This window comes from Peromyscus californicus, unplaced genomic scaffold (genome assembly GCF_007827085.1).
Source record: "Peromyscus californicus insignis strain IS unplaced genomic scaffold, ASM782708v3 Scaffold_24__1_contigs__length_46423439, whole genome shotgun sequence".
Lineage (NCBI taxonomy): Eukaryota > Metazoa > Chordata > Mammalia > Rodentia > Cricetidae > Peromyscus > Peromyscus californicus.
The window spans coordinates 34141809-34162976 of record NW_026294535.1 but is presented as its reverse complement, the minus strand read 5'-3'; the positions used below and the strand labels follow the sequence as shown (position 1 = coordinate 34162976).

At 42.3% G+C, this 21168-nt stretch overlaps 1 protein-coding gene across 1 annotated transcript in view; it reads left to right on the top strand.

Moving 5' to 3' along the window:
• Frs2 (fibroblast growth factor receptor substrate 2) overlaps positions 1-21168 on the top strand; it is an 86897-nt gene that overhangs the window by 37154 nt on the left and 28575 nt on the right. The window contains exon 2 of the mRNA XM_052753423.1: positions 9428-9521. The gene's annotated coding sequence lies outside the window, so the exon portion shown is untranslated. The remainder of the gene's footprint in view (positions 1-9427; positions 9522-21168) is intronic.

The window sequence follows — 21168 nt, the reverse complement described above, 5'->3', positions numbered from 1 at the left end:
AAAGAAACCCCAGAGTAAACCACAGATTGAAAGCGGGCAGTACTTTTTCTGTGTATTTGTTTTGTTTTTGTTTAAAGAAATTGAAAATGCCACCCCCTTCTTGCTGATGGGGTTGGGAAAGGTGAGCACGCTGGCGCCTCTCCTTGAGGTGTCGGCCAGACTCTGGAAGTAGGAAAGCCAGTTCAAGCGTGTCTCCCACTGTAGCGGGTGCTTGGGGAGAGCTCGGGTTCAGACTGTTGCAGGGTTCGTGAATCAGGTCAGGGTAAGCAGGCAAGATCAATGCCAGAGTCACACTGCGCAAGACCCTGTGAGGACGCAGTGGCAGCTACAGAGACAGACAGACGCCACGGCCTGTCCCAGTGACACTGCTGGCTCTGGACTGCTAAATGCTGCCACCTCTGCCCCAGACTTGACCTTGATGCAGTTGTGCCAGCATTAGTGTGAGAACAAGTTCCTCCTCCTCTCTGCTCTCTGCTCTCTTGTTCACTTGGCTCCTCCAGTCTGCATTAGTTGCACGTGTGATAAAATGTGGGGAAACACGAGCTTTCTGAGATCATCAGGTGGGTCAAATTCTCAAAGTGGGAAAGTGTTTGATCTTTTAAAATAATTATACAGGGAATGTTTTAGCAGACAGGAAGAATGGTTCCTGATGCTCTGCTGCTGTTGAGTCCTCACTCGGTGCCAGGTGCCAGGCTAAGTGTTTTATAAGCATTATCCTGATGCCACTCTGGCACAACAGCAGCATTAACTCATCATTTTAGAGGAGACGAGCTGAGAGAAAGTGACTTGCCCAAGATCATACAGTTAGTCACAGCAGAGTTGGACATACATTCAAAGGTGTGAGTCCAAAGCCTATGTTTGTAACCCGTGTGCTAAGCGACTTTTCCTTTTCCCCCCCGGTCTATTTAGCTCAAAATCTGTGAGGCTGGGCACTTTGCTGTGAGAAGTTTACACCCATGGTCTCAGGTGTGTCTGTGTCTTTTCTTGTTGAACACCTTTATTGTAACCAACCTGCTTAAAGTTGGAGTAGGCTCTCTGGAGGACTGAAGAGATGGCTGGGCACTTGAGAGCACGCACACTTCCAGAGGACGGAGTTCAGTTGCTAGCACCCAGTCAGTCTTTTGATAACCACCTGTGACTCCAGTTCCTGAGGGGTATGACTCCTGGCATCCACGGGCACCTATGCTCATGTGTATACCCCCACACAGGCACACACATACACACATGTCAAAATCAATAAAACAGGGGCTGGAGAGATGGCTCAACACTTAAGAGCACACCGGCTGCTCTTGCAGAAGGCCTGGCTTTGATTCCCAGCACCCATGGGGCAGCTCACAACCATCTGAAATTCCAGTTCCAGGGAACGTGACACCCTCTTCTGTGGCACACTTACATACACACAGGCTGGCAAAACATTCCTACACATAAAATAAAAAATAAGTACATTTTTAAAAAACTTCAATAAACTCCATGCTTCAAATACATTCTTTTAAGTCTGGACAGAGTCCTTTAAGGTAATTAAAGTCTTGTGTCTTATGTATGGCACGTGGGCTTATGAGTTTTAAATTTGAAAATTTGTGGCTTTAGGGGTGGAGAGATGACTCAGTGGTTAAGAGCATTGACTGCTCTTCCAGAGGACCCGGGTTCAATTTCCAGCACCTACATGGCAGCTAAAAACTGTCTGTAACTCCAAGATCTGACACCCTTACACATACATGCAGGCAGAATACCAATGCAAATAAAAGAAAAAGAAGAGAACTTTGACTTTGTTTATGATGAAGTCTTACCTGTGCAGTCCAGACTGTCCTGGGACTCTGTATGTAACCCAGGCTGGTCTTGACTTCCCAGTCCTCCTCACCTCCTGGAGGGCTGGGCTGGCAGTGCACCACCAGGTCTGACTTTAGTTAGTCACTTTACATATGAGTTTGTGTTTGAAGAATTAACCTTTGGTTTGATTTTGTGGTACATATATCAGACCAGGTGCATGGTAGACAAGTGTTTGGCCATTGTCTTTCCCGGCCTAATTTCTGCCTCTTTGGCTTATTTTGTGACAGTTTTCAAATACTTTGGTCCAGTCTGTAATCTGATGTTTTCTTTCTGAAAATCTGGGCTTGAACTTGAGTTACTGAGTCAGAAAGAGACAGCTGTCCATGAAGGAGAGGGACGGCAGATAGTCACCAAGACTAAGGAAGAGACGTGCTCACACCACACAAGCACACAGACAGAGAGAAGCTCACCAGAGAGAGGGACACACTCATGCCGGCCTGCGGGGAGTGAAGTTTAAAAGACTGTTGTTAGGTTGAAAGACAGTGGCATTCTGTGGCCTGGCTTTACTTATTCATTTTGATTAGTTTGAGTCAGTGCTTTCCCGAGTAAGTCCCTGCAGTGCCAGTGAAGCTTGTGTGTCTTCAGAGGCCCCGACACTCATCAACTGTTGTCGCTTTAGTCCAGGTCTGCCCTGCTGCAGCTTTCTCTGGCTACCAAACAGCGCTTCCTAATAATGTGTGCCCTTGCCATGAAATAGCCAGGCTGATCCTTGGGAAACTGAGTACTCGGAGTATCCTTTTCTGCATAACACTTGTGGACTACCGTAAATATGGGCTGGGTGTTAGAGAAATGCTGATGTAAGGAAAATGTCCATGAAGTTAAAAAGCTTTTTTTCTTTAGGGTTAACATCTATACTGAGTGTACTGTGCTTTTGTCCTGTCGCCGTCTGCTCTTTTTAAGGCTATAAATTTTCAATTGAGAACTGTTAGTGCTTTATAAAATTTTTGTTTTGGGTCCAGTGTAAGCTGTATACAATGGATTTTTGTATCTATGTTATTAGGATTACATCTTTGAGTTTTTAAGATTATACCCCCTGTATTAAACCAGCAATCTTCAAATAATCTTTACTCCTTTTGTTAAACAACCAAGTTGAAAATCAGGTGTTGTGTTGATAAATGCCATTTCTTATCTTTAGAGGCATTAGCTAATGGTAAAGTCAATGGCTCACCTGAGTTACTTAGAACTCTATATTTCCAAAAATATACACAAATCATTTCTAATTTCCTTAACATACATGTTATCCTACTCAGAGTCATGAAGTCATCTTGTTTGTTTTTAAAAAGTTGAATTTTCTTCTTTAAAGATTTATTTTAATGTGTCTGACGGCCAGCAGAGGGTGTCAGATCCCGTGGGACTGGAGTTGCAGGTAGTTGTGAACCGTCTGGTGTGGGAGTGGAGGACCAAGCCTGGACCTCTGCAGGAGCAGCGAGCGCTCTTACTACAGGGTCGGCCCTCTAGTCCCTAATGAATTAATTTTAAATTCTTTAGTGGCACGACTGTTCTGATTTATAAATCAGACTTTCTCTCTCTCTCTCTCTCTCTCTCTCTCTCTCTCTCTCTCTCTCTCTCTCTCAGTGTGTGTGTGTGTGTGTGTGTGTGTGTGTGTGTGTGTGTGTGTGTGTGTGTTCTAAATGTATGTTGGACTGGGTAATCCTGGGGGAAAATAACCTTTGTCATGTGAAATTTAGTACTTCTTTACTTTTTGGTTTTTCAAGACAGGGTTTCTCTGTATAGTTTTGGTGCCTGTCCTGGATCTCACTCTGTAGCCCAGGCTGGCCTGAACTCAGAGATCCACCTGGCTCTGCCTCCTGAGTGCTGGGATTAAAGGTGTGTGCCACCACCTGGCGATACTTCCTTACTTCTAAGTAACTCGCTATAAAATCTGAAGTGATTGAGTAGGTTTTTGTAGATGTTGTTGTTTGTTTTTCTTTTTTCTTGCCACTCCCAAAATCTGTTCTGGTATTTCTAGTGATTACCATTTTATGGAGTTTGTCCTTTTTACTCTTCCTAACATTTCTTTTTCTTGTGTGACACTTTATATTTTATGTGTACAGATGGTTTGCCTGCATGTATTTTGGTGTACCACGTGTGTGCCTGGTGCCCACTGAAGTCAGAAGAATGTGTCAGATTCCCTGGCACTGGAGTTATGGATGTCTGTGAGCCACCATGTGGGTGCTTGGACAGGAAGCCAAGTCCTGTGCAAGAGCAGTAGCCAGTGCTCTTAACTGCTGAGTTGTCTCTTCGGCCCCTCCTGTGTGTCATTTAAAGACACACTATTAAGTAGGTCATTGATACACAGTGAAGTGGGTATACGATAGGGGAGCCATGGATTTCTGGGTAATGTCTTATGGCTGTAATAACTCTAGGGACCTTAAAGATACAGTACTGCGGGTGTAGCTTGTGCTCTGGTTTGTGTGTGCTCAGGGATCCACAGGTCGGGAGGCTGGTTCTCAGTGTGCTGTTATGTGGAGGTGGTGGAACTTTTAATGCAAGATAAGTAAGTCCTGGCAATCATTGTCTTTAGAATGTGGGACCCTGGGCAGCTCTCCTAAGAGCTGTGCTGAAAGAGCAGAATTGGCCACTCCCTGTCTTCCAGTGTCCAGTGCCATGTGATCTTTTTTCTTTGTTGTGATGTTTCCCTGGAGATCCTCACCAGAACCAGCTCCATGCTGTTCAGACTTTCAGTCTTCAAAATGGTGAGCTAAATAAAACTCTTGAAAAACAAATAAACAAACGCTCTCCAGGCATGGTGGCACACACCTCTAATTCTAGCACCTAGAGGGCAGAGGCAGGTGGATCTCTTTGAGTTTAAGGACAATCTGATCATGACAAATTCCAAGCCAGTGAGGCCTACATAGGGAGACCCTGTCTCAATTAATTAATTTTAAAATGCAATGAAAAGTTAATGGAGTAAGGTGATAGTCTGTAAGACACGTGTAAAAACTGAGTATTTTGGTCTCCAGGTAACTCCCTGGAGAGTATAAAAGTAAGCCTATTTTGAGGCCAAGCCTTTCTGCATAGTGAATATTTTAGGCATTGCATTTAAGTTTATGAAAAAATAAAGTCACAATTCTAGTGATGCTAATTTAGATTTGTATACATCTTTTGTGTGTGATGTTGAAGATTTATAAGAGAACTTGGTAAGTTTCTACCTTTATTCTAAATAGATCACACTGGGAAATGTAATAATATTTTCTGTCTAAAAATATATTTTGTAGCTGGGCAGTGGTGGTGCACGCCTTTAATCCCAGCACTCGGGAGGCAGAGGCAGGCGGATCTCTGTGAGTTGGAGGACAGCCTGGTCTACAAAGCAAGTTCCAGGACAGCCAGGGCTATACAGAGAAACCCTGTCTCGAAAAACAAAACAAATAAAATAATAATAATACATTGTTGTTGGGGGTTTTTACTCTTTTGCGGGGAGGCCGCCACCCAGCTCCCAAATAAATCACACAGGGAGGCTTATTCTTAATTATGAATGCCCGGCCTTAGCTTGGCTTTTTTCTAGCCAGCTTTCCTTAACTTTAAATTATCCCGACTACCTTTTGCCTCTGGACTTTTCCATTTCTATTCCTAAATACCTTTCTTTGTTTCTTATTCTGTGGCTGGTTGTGTAGCTGGGTGGCTGGCCCCTGAAGTCCTCCTCTTCTGGCTGCTTATCTTAGATCTCTCCTCCCAGATTTCTCTATATATTCTCTCTGCCTGCCAGCCCCGCCCATCCTTTCTCCTGCCTCGCTATTGGCCGTTCAGCTCTTTATCAGACCATCAGGTGTTTTAGACAGGTACAGCAACACAGCTTCGCAGAGTTAAACAAATGCAACATAAACAAAAGTAACACTCCTTAAAATATTCTACTACAACACATTAAAAAAAAAACATTTTGTATAGTGGCCTAGAATGTGGCCAGGAAATCTATATAAAACAAAATTTTAAAAATAGGACATTTATTAATTTTATGAGCATACATAGGAAGAAAGACCAATTACTGATTATAAAGATTGTATATATAACTTTCAAGAGACCTTGTACACTTCATGTGCCATCCAATCCCTTTGAAGCCAGGTCTAAAAGCAAACACTACTAATGATGCCTCAAGTATTGAATTGAAACCACACAGATCATTCCATTATCTTCATTTGATTTTAATTATATTTTTGAACATGTTTTGCTGAAGAACGCTAAAATCCTGAGTTTTTTCCTTTTAAATCAGGTTGTATTATTTATAGTCATTACCGTGAGAATGTGTCCTCTCTGTCCTTCCCTTCCCCTCCATCATCCCTACAATGACTTGAGATTCTGAGGGGATGTTTTAAGTGTTAGTTTTTGTTGACAATCCAGGACAAAAATATTTTGAAAATTAGCATTTACATTTAGTCGTTTGGCAACTTTAAAATTGATAGTTCTTGCATATCTCCTCTGTGCAAAGAGCTAGGATGTATTGATGTTGAAAGACATATTTTTTTTAGTCATAGTGATAATTTATTTTAAGGAATTTTAATTTTCTCCAAATAATTGAGGGCATTAGTATAGCAAGACCAAGTTATTGAAAGTCTTTAAGGTTTTAAATTACATTTACTTATTGTATGTGTGACTCTGCGCACACACATGCGCATGGGGAGGTCAGAAGACAGCTCTGAGGAGTCCATTCTCTTTCCACTGCGTGGGTCCACGAGGATAAACACAGGTGTCAGGCTGACAAGTACCTTTGCCTGCTTACCTATTTGCTGGTCCCGTCACTCATCCTTCAGAGAGTTGAATTTACTAATCTGATTTCCAGATGACAAGGTTTTTTGTTTTAAATAGTCAAGGGTTCTCCCTGCTTCCTTCCCCCAAGTCGGCTTTTACTGCCAGCTTCCTGGTTCTGCTCTTGAATCAGCCCCTGCTGACTGTGTTTCTGGGGTTCTGGGGTTCTTTCCCAATCTTGGGTTATATGATAATAGGTTTGTGAACTTGAAGTGAAAATAGATTGTTCAGATGAAAGATTGGTTGGCAGTAGTTTGGGACAGTCCTAGAGGGTGGATGTGTTTGGTCTGGTCTTCAGGGACTGTTAAATGTGATCACTGAGTCATGCTTGGTGCTTCTTCTGTCCCCTGGCTAATCTTGGTTAAGCCCGAGGTTTGCCAGCTATGTGATACTCAAAAAGCAGAGCAGGCCTCAGCCCAGGAGGAGTTTGTTTATTTAAAGAAAAAAATGAAGTTCAGACATCCTTACAGTGTTGCATCTCATTTAGTCATGTTAAGAGTTAGTGTGCTCTTTTGATTCTTTCCAGTGGCCACGATGCCTAAAGATAACACGTAAATTTGAAGTAGTTGAACTTTCCCTGAACAGACTTGGAACTTTATAATCACAAACAGAAGTGCTTAAAGAAGCAGGAGGAAGGGAATGTCATTGCTCTTGGGAATTGTTCTAATGGTACTCATTTGGTTAAAATCTGAACTGCTCCTTGTGGAGTTTGGTACCGGGTATTTGGAAACAAAACAGTAAGAAAAACAGTGTGAGAGATACATCTTCACTACTTTTTTGAAGTTAGGAACATAAGAATCTTTTTTTAGGTTTTTTGGGACAGGGTTTCTCTGTGAACAGTCCTGGCTGTCCTGGAACTCATTTTGTAGACCAGGCTGGCCTTGTATTCACAGAGATTACCTGCCTCTGCCTCACCACTACAACCAGCCACAAATAGCATTTTGTCGGTTATCATTCAACTATAGCATGAGACGTAGGGAACTGCCAGAATTTGGGTTATTTTTGCAATCTGTAAGAGTGGCAGCTTTTCACTCCCTACAGAAGACTTGTATGCCTAATGGTTTCTGCAATACCTTAAAGAGCATGAATGTTTAATAAAAAGTACCTGCCCACCCCCTGCCTGGTACTTGGCAAAATCATATATTCAGCTCTTCTGCTTGGAATATTTACCAAAGGTGAAGTTGCTCAAGCTCCAAGGTGGCCTAGGCTTTTGTTCTAGTTCTGTGGTCGGGAATATGTCTTTGTTGTCTTTTACGGTTTTTGTGTATTGAGGAAAAGATGATGATGTAGTTGGCATTAGTGGCGTTTCTGTGGGAGAAATGGTGTTTGAGATTTAAGCATTTTGGCTTAGTGTTTCTATTGTTGTGAAGAGACACCACGTCCATGGCAACTCTTATAAAGGAAAACATTTAATAGAAGCTGGCTTACAGTTCAGAGGTTTAGTCCATTGTCATCATGGTGGGAAGCATGGGGGCATGCAGGCAGACATGGTGCTGGAGAGGTAGCTGGGAGTTCTACAGCTGGTTTGGTGGGCAGCAGGAAGAGAGAGTGATACTGGGCCTGACTTGAGCTTTTGAAACCTTAGAGCCTGCCTCCTGTGACACACTTCCTCCGACAATGCTACACCTACTCCAACAAAGCCATACCTCCAGTAATAATGCTACACCCACTCCTATGAGTCTGTGGGGGCCATTTTCTTTAAACATAATTTCTTTATTGGATCTTTAGGAATTTTACATCATGCACCCTAAATTCTGCTCACCTCCCAGTCCTTCCATATTCTCCACTCTCCCTTGCATTGCCCCCGCCAATGAAAATCAGTCAGTCAATCAATCAAAACCTCTTCCCTCCTCCATCATTCCTGCCTCTTCACCACCTCTTCATTTGCCCTGGTGGCATTGGGAGCTGCAGTGTGTCACACAGTGTACCCTTTTGTCCAATCAGCTTTATTTGCAAATGTTCAGTGCAGTGTGTCATTGGTCTGATTCAAGGCCTCTGGTTTCTGGTACACCATCATCACTCCTCACCAAAACTCCTCATGGAGATCCTACAGTTATTATTCCACAGGACCAGTCCCTTTATGAGCTCCAGAGGTCCTAGATGGGGTAGATGTTAGGCTTGGCCAACCCCAGTGGGCCTGGGTGGTTGTTGAGCTGGTCAGTCCAGGCCGCTGGGGCCACTTCTCACAGAAGAGGGTGGAGCTAGCTCCCCTGTGCCAACTTTCTCAGGGTCGGCTCTCCCCGGCCCATGATGAGGGGTGGGGCCAGCTATTCCAGGGCCCACAAAGAGCAGGGCTGGCTCAGCATGGTCCTGATTCCCTTGTGCATGGCTCGCATGGCCCTGTGGGGGCTGTTTTCATTCAAATCACCATATATTTCATCAGTTGGAGTTTATTCGTTCTTTGAGTAAACATGTATAGAGCACTCATTGGCACAATAGCCATTGTTTCAGGTGCCTAAAGTCAATAAATAAAATGGACAGAATCCCTTTCTTGGGTTTTCATTTTAGGTGTAATGGATAAATAAACAGTGAGTGGGCACTTGCTTCATGGGGTTCAAAACGTGCCATTTTATGGTTTCCTGTGTGTATCTTTTTTTGTTCCAGTTTATAAATCACAATCAAAATCTCTAAGGCCCAGCAGGAACAAAGGTGTTGAGGACTGAAACATTCTGGTCCTGTAGGACAGTATGTTTTTAAATCTTACATAACTCTTAGCCCTGCTAATGTTTTCTGTTAGGAGTTTGCTTAAGAACTTTATTAATAGTCCTTACTGGCCACGATAATGTAGTTAATTGTTCTTAAAGAGTTTATGGTTTTATAATACATGAATCACATTCTCAATTACTCTACTTTATTTCAGAAATGGCCATCAAGAAGTAAATGCCCAGATGTAACGGTGAGGAAATAATCCACGTGTCATGAAGTAAGATGCAACATAGCGTTCCTCCAGATTAGTAAGTGACCAAGTCTCTCTCTCTTTCATCCTAACAGTTCTCTACGCTTAATTAATTAATAAGAATGTGGGCAGTAAGAGTCCCACTAAATTTCTGTTTTTACTGTGTAGTACACATTCTAGCATATGGTTCTAGAAAATGTGCCTGCTATGTTTTCTTGGAAGAAACATATAGGTAGTATTATTGAATTACAGCTTTAGAAAATGTATTGAAGCCAGGCAGTGATGGTGTACGCCTTTGTTCCCAGCACTTGGGAGGCAGATGCAGGCAGATCTCTGTGAGTTCAAAGGAAGCCTGGTCTACAGAGTGAGTTCTGGGACAGTCAGGGCTACACAGAGAAACCCTGTCTCAAAAAAACAAATAAACAAACAAATAAATAAAATTTAAAAAATAAAAGAAAGGTTAAAATAATGGGACGCACTAGCTGAGGAAGAGAAGGGAAGAGCAGAGTACCAAGGCTATTATTTGGCCCCAGGGGCTTGTGACTCACAGCACAGGTGCTGGGGTCAGAAGCACATGCTCTCCTCAGGGGACAGGTGCTGGGGTCAGAAGCGCATGCTCTCCTCGGGGGACAGGTGCTGGGGTCAGAAGCGCATGCTCTCCTCAGAGGACAGGTGCTGAGGTCAGAAGCGCATGCTCTCTTCAGGGGACAGGTGCTGGGGTCAGAAGCGCATGCTCTCCTCGGGGGACAGGTGCTGGGGTCAGAAGCGCATGCTCTCCTTACCGGCGTCTCCTGCCCTGTCGTCCCTCCTGCTTCCAGGATATTAAGAAGGACTTAGGATGCACACAGCATGTTCACATCTTCAAGGCATTGAGAATGTACTTCGGTAGGAATTCAGAATCTTCTTTTTGTGCTTAAAGCAAAAGTAAAAATTTCAGAAGACTAATCGCACTAACCTTAAATCTGTCCTTCTTTGCCATTTTCTTTTGGAAAGTGAAATTTAAATCTTCTACATTAATGTAATGTACAGTTGATACATAATGATGATGGCTTATAGTGTATGATACTTTTAGGACTCCTAACTAGAGTGGTAAATTGTGTGTGTGTGTGTGTGTGTGTGTGTGTGTGTGTGTGTGTGTGTGTGTGTGAGAGAGAGAGAGAGAGAGAGAGAGAGAGACAGAGACAGAGACAGAGACAGAGACAGAGAGAGAGAGAGAGATTGATTTTAAATTTGTATTTATTTAATGATACTAGGGATTGAACCCAAGGCCTCCTATGTGGTAGGCATGCTCCTATTACTGAGCTCTGCCTAAATTCCAGTGTTTTTATTTTGCGTTTGTGTGTGTGCATGTGTGCAGGTGCATGTCTCTGTGTGTAGAGGCCAGAGGACAGCCTCAGCTCTCATTTCTCAGGCACCAACCACTTTTTTCTTTGGAGACAAGGTCTCTTACTTGCTTGGAACTTGCCAAATAGGTGAGGCTGGCTGGCCAGAGAGCCTTGGGGGTCTTGCCTGACTCCGTCTCCATAGCGCTAGGGTTACAAGCGCGGGTCACTCTACCCAGTTGTTTCTCATGTGGGTTCTAGGGATCCATCTCAGGTCCTCTGTTTGCATGACGGGCACTTCACTGACTGGACCTCCGCTCCAGCACCCGGTATTTTTATATTTAGTGTAGAAAAATTAGTACATTTTTCTTATGTCATATATACAGTATCACTCTGCTGTGTAGTTAAATGTAGTAAAGGGACAGTGGCAATCTTAAAAAATGGTTATACATTTTAAAAACTAGTTGAAATGTTAACTTTTACATAGTATATTTTGTTTAAATTTTTGTGAACCTATAAGAGGCCGAATGTCTGAACATTTCAGCATTTTACTTAAATTCAGGAATATTGATATGATAATAAAATCTTTAGTTCCATCATCACTAACTAGTTCATTTAAAGAACCATTCTATTTTTAATGTTTGTTGTACATATTATTTTGTTTATAACATAGGTTTCTAAAAAATATATAGTGTGGGGGGGGGGCGCGCACGCGCGCATGTGCACATGTTGTCTGTGTGTGAAAGTATGAGTATCTGTGTTTGTGGACTTGTATGCATGTGTGGAGGCCACAAGATGGCGTCCAGTATTCTCCTACTCTCTGCCTAATCCTTATTGATTGATTGATTGACTTTGTATATGTGTACGGGCTTGTGCACATGAGTATAGTGACCATAGAAGCCTCCAATCTCCGGAGTTAGAAGTGGTTGTGAGCCGCTTGATACAAGTGCTAGGAACCAAACTTGCTTAGAAGGCGCTAAAGGTACTTGTTAGGAGGGCAGGTTCTTAATCTGAAGTTAGGGTCCTAGAGGCTTAATTAGGGGTTAGGGAACCAATACACGGTGGGAAGGAATAGAGGAAGTATCTTTCTTCGTGCTGCTGTAATAACATACCACAGCCTGGCAGAAACTGATTTCTCACCATTGTGGCAGCCGAGAATTCTGAAATGAGTATGCCGCCAGGTCCTTGTCTGATGCTGCTTCCTGCAGAGAGGAGGGGCGCAGGGTCCTGTGATGGACGGGCTAGAAGAAGAAAGGCCAATATGAAGATTCTTGTGAGAGCCTTAATCCCTTTCACAGCAGGAGCTGCATGACCTAATCACCCCCGCCCTCCTATCAAGCTGGCCTTTGAATCTCTGGGCCTGAATTTTGTCCGGGTAGAATTCAGACTGTAGCTGGAAAGGAGGGAGTGCACATGTCTGTGAAAACAAAGCCAAGGTTGAAGCTTTCTGAAAGTAGGTTTTTGTTTTTTTAATGTCAATAATGAAGTATTTATAAAAGATTTGGTGAGGCCGGATGGTGGTGGCACACACCTTTAGTCCCAGCACTCAGAAAGCAGAGGCAGGCGGATCTCTATGAGTTCAAGGCCAGCCTAGTCTACAGAGCGAGTTCCAGGACAGACTCCAAAGCTACACACAAACCTTGTCTCAAAAAAACAAAACAACAACAACAACAAAAAACCAAAACAAAAAAGATTTGGTGAGAAGACTAGAAACTGTTGAAGCTGATAATGATTTTCACATTCCATAGATTGTCAAATATTGCACCACTCTTAAAAGGTACAACTCAGAACTGAACAAATAGCATAGTTTTTTTTTTAGTATCTTTTGTTTTTGAGTCTTTTATATATATGCATACTAATTTCATGATTCTCACCTGGCATACTGCATATGTAGAACACAGTAGTTCTAGTTTACAGATGGTAGCTGGATTTAGAAAGACGGATGTGGGGTCTTTCTACTTCCTGTCAGTTGATGCTCTGCTGCATGAGGAAGATAGAAGTGCCTAGGGCAAGTCTTTAGAGAAGGGTTTCTTTGTTGTTGTTGTTGACATTTGTGTGTGTGCGTGTGCGCGCGGTGTATGCACAGACTCCGTGGCGCACCGGTAGCTCGGTCAGAGGACAGCTTGGAAAGTTGGTTCTCTTCTTCCTCGAAATCAAGTGGTCAGGCTTGGTGGCAGGTCCCTGTACCCACTCAGCTATCTTGTCAGCCACCTAACAAGAACCTCATAGTCTGAAAGTTTAAAAGACATGTATACAGTTAAAAAAATATAGTCAGTGAATAATTTAGGTAGTAGTTATGTCATGTTTTTAAATTTTTTACTTTTAAAAAATTTGTTTAATCCCAGCACTCGGGAGGCAGAGCCAGGCGGATCTCTGTGAGTTCGAGGCCAGCCTGGTCTCCAAAGCGAGTTCCAGGAAAGGCGCAAAGCTACACAGAGAAACCCTGTCTCGAAAAACCAAAAAAAAAAAAAAAAAAAAAAAAAAAAAAAAATTGTGTGTATGAATGCTTTATCTACATGTGTGTCTGTGTACTGAGTGCCCATAGAGGCCTGAAGTGGGCATTGAATCTTCTGGAACTGGAATTATAGATAGTTGTGGGTCACCATGTGGGTACTGAAAATCAAACCTGAATCCTTTGGAAGAATGGCCAGTTCTCTTAACTGCTGAGTCATCTCTCCAGCCCCAGTTGATTTTATTATTATTATTTTTTTTTTTTGGTTTTTCGAGACAGGGTTTCTCCGTGTAGCTTTGCGCCTTTCCTGGGACTCACTTGGTAGCCCAGGCTGGCCTCGAACTCACAGAGATCCGCCTGGCTCTGCCTCCCGAGTGCTGGGATTAAAGGCGTGCGCCACCACCGCCCGGCTTATTTTTTATTTAGTATATTTATTTTTTGAGTTTCACTAAAGTAGCATTTATTAAATTAATAGGATCTACTGCTGCTATAGAAAAATATTTCATAAATGTTTCTAATTTATCACAAATATCACAGACTTTTAGTTTAGAGTATTCTGGTTTACTTTCTTTAGAGGTTAGATGTCTAGTTTTGTTGGGTAGGACATAAAATGCCTTTGTGGGTTATACTAATGAGCAATTTGAATATATTTCAGTGTCACAGTTTTCTCTATTTATTCAAAGTATGAAAATCACGTATTGGGTTATAGAACTGTCTCTTTTTTTCTGAAAGACTTGATTTGGTTCGGTCCCAGGTACAGCAGAGATATCAGATTGGTTTTGAGTAGTTCATGTTATCTGTGTTGGTCTAATAAGGTCTTCAGATATGCTTATTACTTGGTTTTAGTTGAGCATTTGGAAGGATTAAGAAATTGCCCATGTAGGTAGTAGAATAAAAATAGAGATTGATAGTCCATTAATTAGGTCATTTGGAACTTGAAGTTTAGCAATTTGGTGGTGCTGGAGATCCACCCCAGAGTCCCTCGCTTGTAGGAAAGTGCTTCTGCAAGCTTGGTGTCTGAGCGTCAGAGCTGGGCTAGGATAATGAAAAGTGAGGGCTGTCTGACTCAGATCTTCTGTCCTTGTGTATCAAGGCCTCGTGTGTTACAGTGAAATTTAACCGAAGCTGGACTTTATTCTTGAAATTCAAAAGTTTTACATTGTAACAAGAGTACAATTGTTTTATAACTTTTCTGTTTCGTGTTCCACTCATAGAGTCCCATATGATTTAGCTGGATTTTGCTGTTTTAGTTACTTGCTTTTAGATTTAAAAAACAAAAACAAAACCCCAAACTCAGAGTAGGTTGAAACTCTACAAATTGCTACCACAGAACAAAAGTGCTGATCAAGATGAATCAGGCCCTGCAATGTGTACTGAAAGGAAACCTCTCCTCCCCCCAGTTTGAAAAACGAGCACTTTGCTTGCCAAGGAGGCCTGACTTTAAATGGACCAGCTGTCCATATTGGGAGCAGAGGGTTGCTAAGGTGACCGTGGCTGTGTAGAGAAGAATGCCGCTGAGAGGGCAAGTTCTTGATGTGTGAGCTGAGGGGAAGAATGTGGTGTGATTGGGCATCATTCCTCCTGATCACATGCTCACAAAGTGCTGTGTGGGCAGCATGTAGAAACACAGGGCTGAGAGCCCATGCTGGTGTGTGTTTAACCATCTTGTTTTCATGTGAGCCAGAGACTTACAGTCCAGAAGGAAAATGTCTGTGTGTGTGTATGGGGGCGGGTGTGTGTGTGTGTGTGTGTGTGTGTGTGTGTGTGTGCATGCTACTTTGATGTTTAATGAAATAAGAGTGAATTTCTTTTACTTGATGATATAAACAGTCATTATATCCAATATTTAAAAAGTATTTGACATAAATGTTTACTTATTCCGTCGCATCCTTTTTAGTCATGAACACAGTGTTGGTAAGTTCCCAGTTTAATGATGTGTTCTTTGCAGTTGTGTGTATTTCTTTGACTTGACACTTTAATCAGAATTATTTGGAAAGCCTCCTCCCCGCTTTCACTAGTCTAAGAACAATCCTCCAACCTCTGTCCCCTTCCCCGAGCAGGCCGCACGGACAGCAGGCTTTCCCTGCAGTGCTGCCTTGGTTGTCCCCTTCCCCTCCCTAGCTGTTATTACTCTTTCCAAGGAAGATCGTATTTTTGTTTTTGATTGTTGTTTGTTTACTTGTTTTTTACTTTTCTTTTCTGAGATTGGATCTTACTTTGTAGTCTGGAGGTGGCCTCAAACTCATGACTCCAGCCTCAGTTTTCTGAGTGTTAAGATTACAAGTGTGTACCACTTTGCCCAGCTACAGAGATCTTTCCTTTGGGTATATGTGTGTTTGAGACAGTCTTTCACTGGACATGTATAGGCTGACTGGCCAGCAAGTCCCAGGGATCTTTCTGTGTGTTTTCCCAGTGCTGTGGTTATAGGCACATGCCCCCGTTCCCAGCTTTGTGAGGTGGTGCTGGGATCTGAACTCAGGTCTTCTTCTCCTTGTGTAGCAAACACTTTATCCACTGAGCCATTTCCCCAGCCCCGTGAGATCTTAGCACGTTGCTCATCCTCTGAAGCATCTGCAGATAGTAGAAAATGCAGTGACTTAAAGGGGGCTGGAGCGACAGCCTACAGTTAGAGCGCTTGATTCCAGAAGACTGGAAAACTGGATTTCAGTTCCGAGAGCTTAGTCGGGTGATTTCCACCTGTACTGACTGCAGCTCCAAGGGACCCAGGGCTGCTTTTACAGATGCAGACTATGTCATAAAGAAACAGCCACTCAGTCACAGTGAGAAAGACCCATCCTCAGGCTTCAGTTCTCAGACCCCTTTTCAGACTACATGAGCACTGTTGCTCATACTGTAAGTAAGACATACATGGAGATGCAGACTTGAAACATGTATTGTCTGATTTTCCAAACAATTCTTTCCAAATTCCTACAATAATGTCTACAGTAATTCTTTCCAAATTCCTACAATAATTCCTACAGTAACGAGAGTTTTATTTTGTATGCTTTGCTTTATTGCACTGGGCTGTCTAGTCTTGAACCATTGCTTATAGAGGTATGTCTTAGACATGTGTGAGTTCAAGGCCAGCCTGGCCTATATAGTGAGTTTTAGACCAGGCACAGTTAGAGACCCTGTCTCTAAACAAACAATCAAGGAAACCTTTAAAAAAAGAATTGCTGGGCATGATGATGCATATGCCTCCAATCCCAGCACTCTAGTCGCAAAAGGATCAGGAGTTTGAGGCAGCCTGGACTACATAGTGAGTTCCAACCTGAGCCACGTAATTAAGTCTGTCTTAGTCTAGGGCTTCATGCATACTAGGCAAATGCTCTACCAACTGGGCTGTATCCCCAGCCCACTGGAGTGAGATTTCTGCCTTTTCTGCCTTGATTTTTTTACTCTCTTTTTCCAAGAAAAAGACTATGTTCCAATTTTATAGTTTTTAAAATTTGTTCTCTTTTATATATTTGGAACATGTCAGCTTAAAAAAAAAAAAAAGCGTTCTCCAGTAAAAGAAACCACCATCCTTTAGGGAAACGGCTGATTCTAGGACCGAGACAAACAAGAAGAAGCAAAGGATAAACCCTACAAAGATGGGACTATGTCAGAGGAATAGGAACCAAATAGAAGAGCTCCAGTGGCCAAGATGGAATCATTGGAGCAACAGTCATGTAAAGTAGTATTAGATACAACTCAGAATGTGAAAGGAATGTTCACGAGTCAATACTGGTATAAATATGTGACTGAATAGAATGAAAACAGGGAAAGACAACTCTCTTGTGCAGAAGGATTCCAAATAATTGGTCACTGCTGCAGCTGTAGCTCGGCGGAGAGAGTGCCAGCCTAGCATACCAAACAGTTTGACAGTGTTTTGTCTTCAAAGTGAGTTGAAACTGCCCCACACCATCTCCTGTGTTGTACATGTCATTCTGGGGATTGAACCCAGGATCTTATGTAAATAGATAAGAGCTTTCTCTACCACTAAGTGAGAACCTCAGCTGCTCGTGCCCCCCACTACTCCCACCCCCGTCCATCCCCAATACTGCGATTGAACCCAGCCTCATGAATGCTAGTGACTGTCCTCAGGGCATTACCTTCTAGCCCATATCACTCACCTCTTTTCATTGTGAGATAAGATCTTTCTAAAGTTGCCCAGGCTAGCCTGTAGAAGGCTTTCTTGGACTGCCAACCCCCAGATCACGAGACAGAGACTCATTATTAATTATGAAAGCTTGGCTTTAGCTTAGGCTTGTTTCCAACTAGCTCTTATAGCATGAATTAACCCATTTCTGTTCATCTATGTGCCGCTGCATGGCTCATGGGTTTTACATCTCCTGCATGTCCTGCTTCCTCTCCGTCTCCTCTGGCATCTCTTCCTGTGCCTAGATTCATCTCCTCTAATTTTCTCTCTGCCCAAAAGTCCCACCTAACCTCTTCCTGCCTAGCTATTGGCCATTCAGCTCTTTATTAAACCAATCAGAAGGTGCTTTGGCAAAGACACATCTTCACAGTGTACAAAAAGATTATTCTACAACATTAGCCTTAAGCTTAGAATTCTGCCTTAGCCTCCTGAGTATCTGGGATTATAGGCCTGTACCACCATGCTTGGCTTCCTTGCTTTGTAAGTGTTGGCCTTCTTTCCAAAACATATAATGTGGAATAGCTTCTGGGTGGAGGGAGGCAGGCACCGCCCCAGCTAGGTGACCAGGTTCAACATCAGCCACAAGTCCTGCTGATAGTGGTTCTAAATTTGATCTCTGGTTCCCCACCCTCATAATTCTGGTCTAAAAAAGCATGAAACTAATTCCAGCAAAGAGCCTTATAAAGTATTTAACCTAGGATTGCTGAGAATTGGAGGGGTCATCAGAAACAGGGCACATTAGGAGAAACTGTTACAGCAAAGAGAAGCCTTAAGACACTGAATGACTACATAGAATGCAGGTATCCTGGATGGAATGAAAAACTATATGTAAAAACTAAGTACTCTGAAGAGCTATACACTTCACTTTTTAATCAATTTTAAATTGTTTTTGGTTTTCTTCTCAGGATGTCACACTGTAGCTAGGTTGGCCTGGAACTTACTCTGTAACCCATGAGCCCTCCTGCTTCAGCTTCTTGGCTGGTGGGATTAGAGGCTTAAGTTTCTGTGCTGGCCGTAAATGTGTATTTTAGTTGTTTAATAATGTTATCTGTGGTGTTCCATTACTACAACAAATGCCCCATCTAATATAAGATGTTAAAGTGGAGAAAGGTGGGGATGGGGTCTATGGGATTTCTCTGCACCATTTCTCAGTGTTCTTCTAGGATTAAACTAGGCCTTTTCAAGTGTTTTGTCATCCCAGAAAATATGTACCTCATACTTATTGAAAACCATATTTTAAATAATATCACTCTGGAGCAGCTCATGTTTTTATTTTAAAATCTAGTAAATATAGCACAGGAGTACTTTGCCTGAGGATATTGGGTAAATGATTCTTGCAAAGAGGGCCTGTATTTGGCTGCATTTGTGGCCCTCTAAAGACATATTCATAAATGTTAGAGTTATGGTTTTTTTTTTAAATCTTAATTCCTTTAAGGACATTTCAAGTTGTTTTTGTTGTTGTTTGAATATTTAGATTGACCAAAATTCTTAATAAAATACTGACTATACTTCAGATTGTATAATTTTTTTTTACCTGTTTTTATACTGAGTTTCTTTCTGTTTCTGTTTAGCTTAACTTGGAAAAGAAAGGCTGCTGTGTTAATGTTACTCAGTTCACTTTATTCTAGTACAAAAGTAGCACTGTGCTGTAATTCAGATGGAGCAGTTTGGGCTTTAATCTATACTTTTTTTGTACAGATTTTTCCTTATTAGCACACAGTTTTAGTAATTTAAAGAGAGATACTGATTTCACATAAATAACAGTTATTTTTCAGAATAGTTTTGTATTAAACACTTGAATGATCTGGTTATTCTTTTGTTAATAGAGCAAATACCATCAGGCCATGCAGGAGGAACACAGCACTCACTACTTCCTAGCTCATGTATTCTGGGGAGAGGAAGAGTTCTGAATATTTTCCTTTACCACAAGATTTTCTTAGTATTGACAAAATAAACACATTCATTTCTGGCATTTTAATTAAAGTGTGAGAACACATATGCTGCCAATTCCAGTCCTAAACAGTGTCAGCCTTATTAGCAGGAGGAACTTAGAGTCTTTGTGACAACTTTACCCTTAAGGTTAAAGAAGATGAACTTTTTATTCATTGATTTATTTTTCCAAATTCCTGAATGAAGTAGTATAAAGAAAACTAGTATTAGAAGAAACTAATATTCTTAAACTATTATTGCATTAGTTTGTGATGTTCTAAAACTGTACTTTTTTAGCCGGACAGTGGTGGCACATGCCTTTAATCCCAGCACTCGGGAGGCAGAGCCAGGCAGATCTCTGTGAGTTCAAGGCCAGCCTGGTCTACAGAGTGAGATCCAGGACAGGCACCAAAACTACACAGAGAAACACTGTCTCGAAAAACCAAAAAAACAGGAAGAGGGAGTTGGATCCCCTGGTACTGGAATTACAACAGTTGAGAACTACCCAGTGTGCATGCTGGGAACCAAACTTTGGTACTGTACAAGACTAGTGTGTGCTCTTAACCGCTGAGCTGTCCCCAGCCACAATATTTAGCACCTTATGTTAAAAATTAAAAGATCTTAGCTGGGCGGTGGTGGCAAATGCCTTTAATCCCAGCACTTGGGAGGCAGAGGCAGGCGGATCTCTGTGAGTTTGAGGCCAGCTTCATCTACAATCGAGTTCTAGGACAGCCAGAGCTGTTACACAGAGAAACCCTGCCTTGAAAAACAAAACAACACAACAATAATAACAATCAATCAATCAATAAATAAATAAATAAAAGACCTTAAGGCTTTAGGACCAGAAATCCACCATGGAGAGTCATGACAATCTTGGAATCTATTCACCCTCATCTGGATCTATCTTCAAACTCCAGGACCTCTGGGTGAGGTAGCTTGGAGGAAACACCAGAGCATGGCTGACAGCTGCTAACGGTTTCACACAACTGACTATGTAGAGATGGACCACTCTTCAGACACTGGGTCACCTACAGACGGAAGCCAGATGCTGTGCTGGGACCTCTGTAATAAGAAAAAGTAGACATTTGTTACCTACCAACAGTCTCGGTGGGACTGGGGAGGGGGTGCTATTCACTTTGATAGCAGTATAATAAACATTTCTTCTAAAAGAAATTTGGGGATGCTGTATCTTTTTTAAAACATTTTCCCCCCATGAACTAGCTGACAAGGTAACAGTTAATAAACATGGAATACTATGTGGGTCTATGTCTCAGTTAGGGTTTCTGTTGCTGTGAAGAGACACCACGACCACAGCAACTGTTACAGTTTCAGAGGTTCACCCATTATCATCGTGGTGGGGAGCCTGGCAAAGTGAAGGCCGACGTGGTGCTAGAGCTGAGAGTGCTACTTCTGGCAGGCAATAGGAAGTTGACTGAGGCACAGGGTGGTATCCTGAGCATAGGAAACCTCAAAGCCTGTTCCCACAGTGACACACTTCCTCCAACAAGGCCACACCTACTCTAACAAAGCCACACCTCCTAATAGTGCCACTCCCTTTGGGGTTATTTTCTTTTAAACCGCTACAGGGTAGTTTTATTAACATTTCCATGTTTCAAAATTTATAGATAAAATTTGTGAATATTTTTTTAAGACAGGTTCTCTTATATGTAACCCAGGTTGGCCTCAAACTTGAGCTGATCCTTCTGCCTTAGCATCCAGAGTGATAGGATTACAGGCATGTGCCACCATACCTTGCTAAACACTGCTAGGCTTTTAGAGATTTATTTTATTTTATTTTATTTATATGAGTGTTTTGCATGTGTGTCTGTGTACCACGTGCATGTCTGGTGCTGAGGAGGTC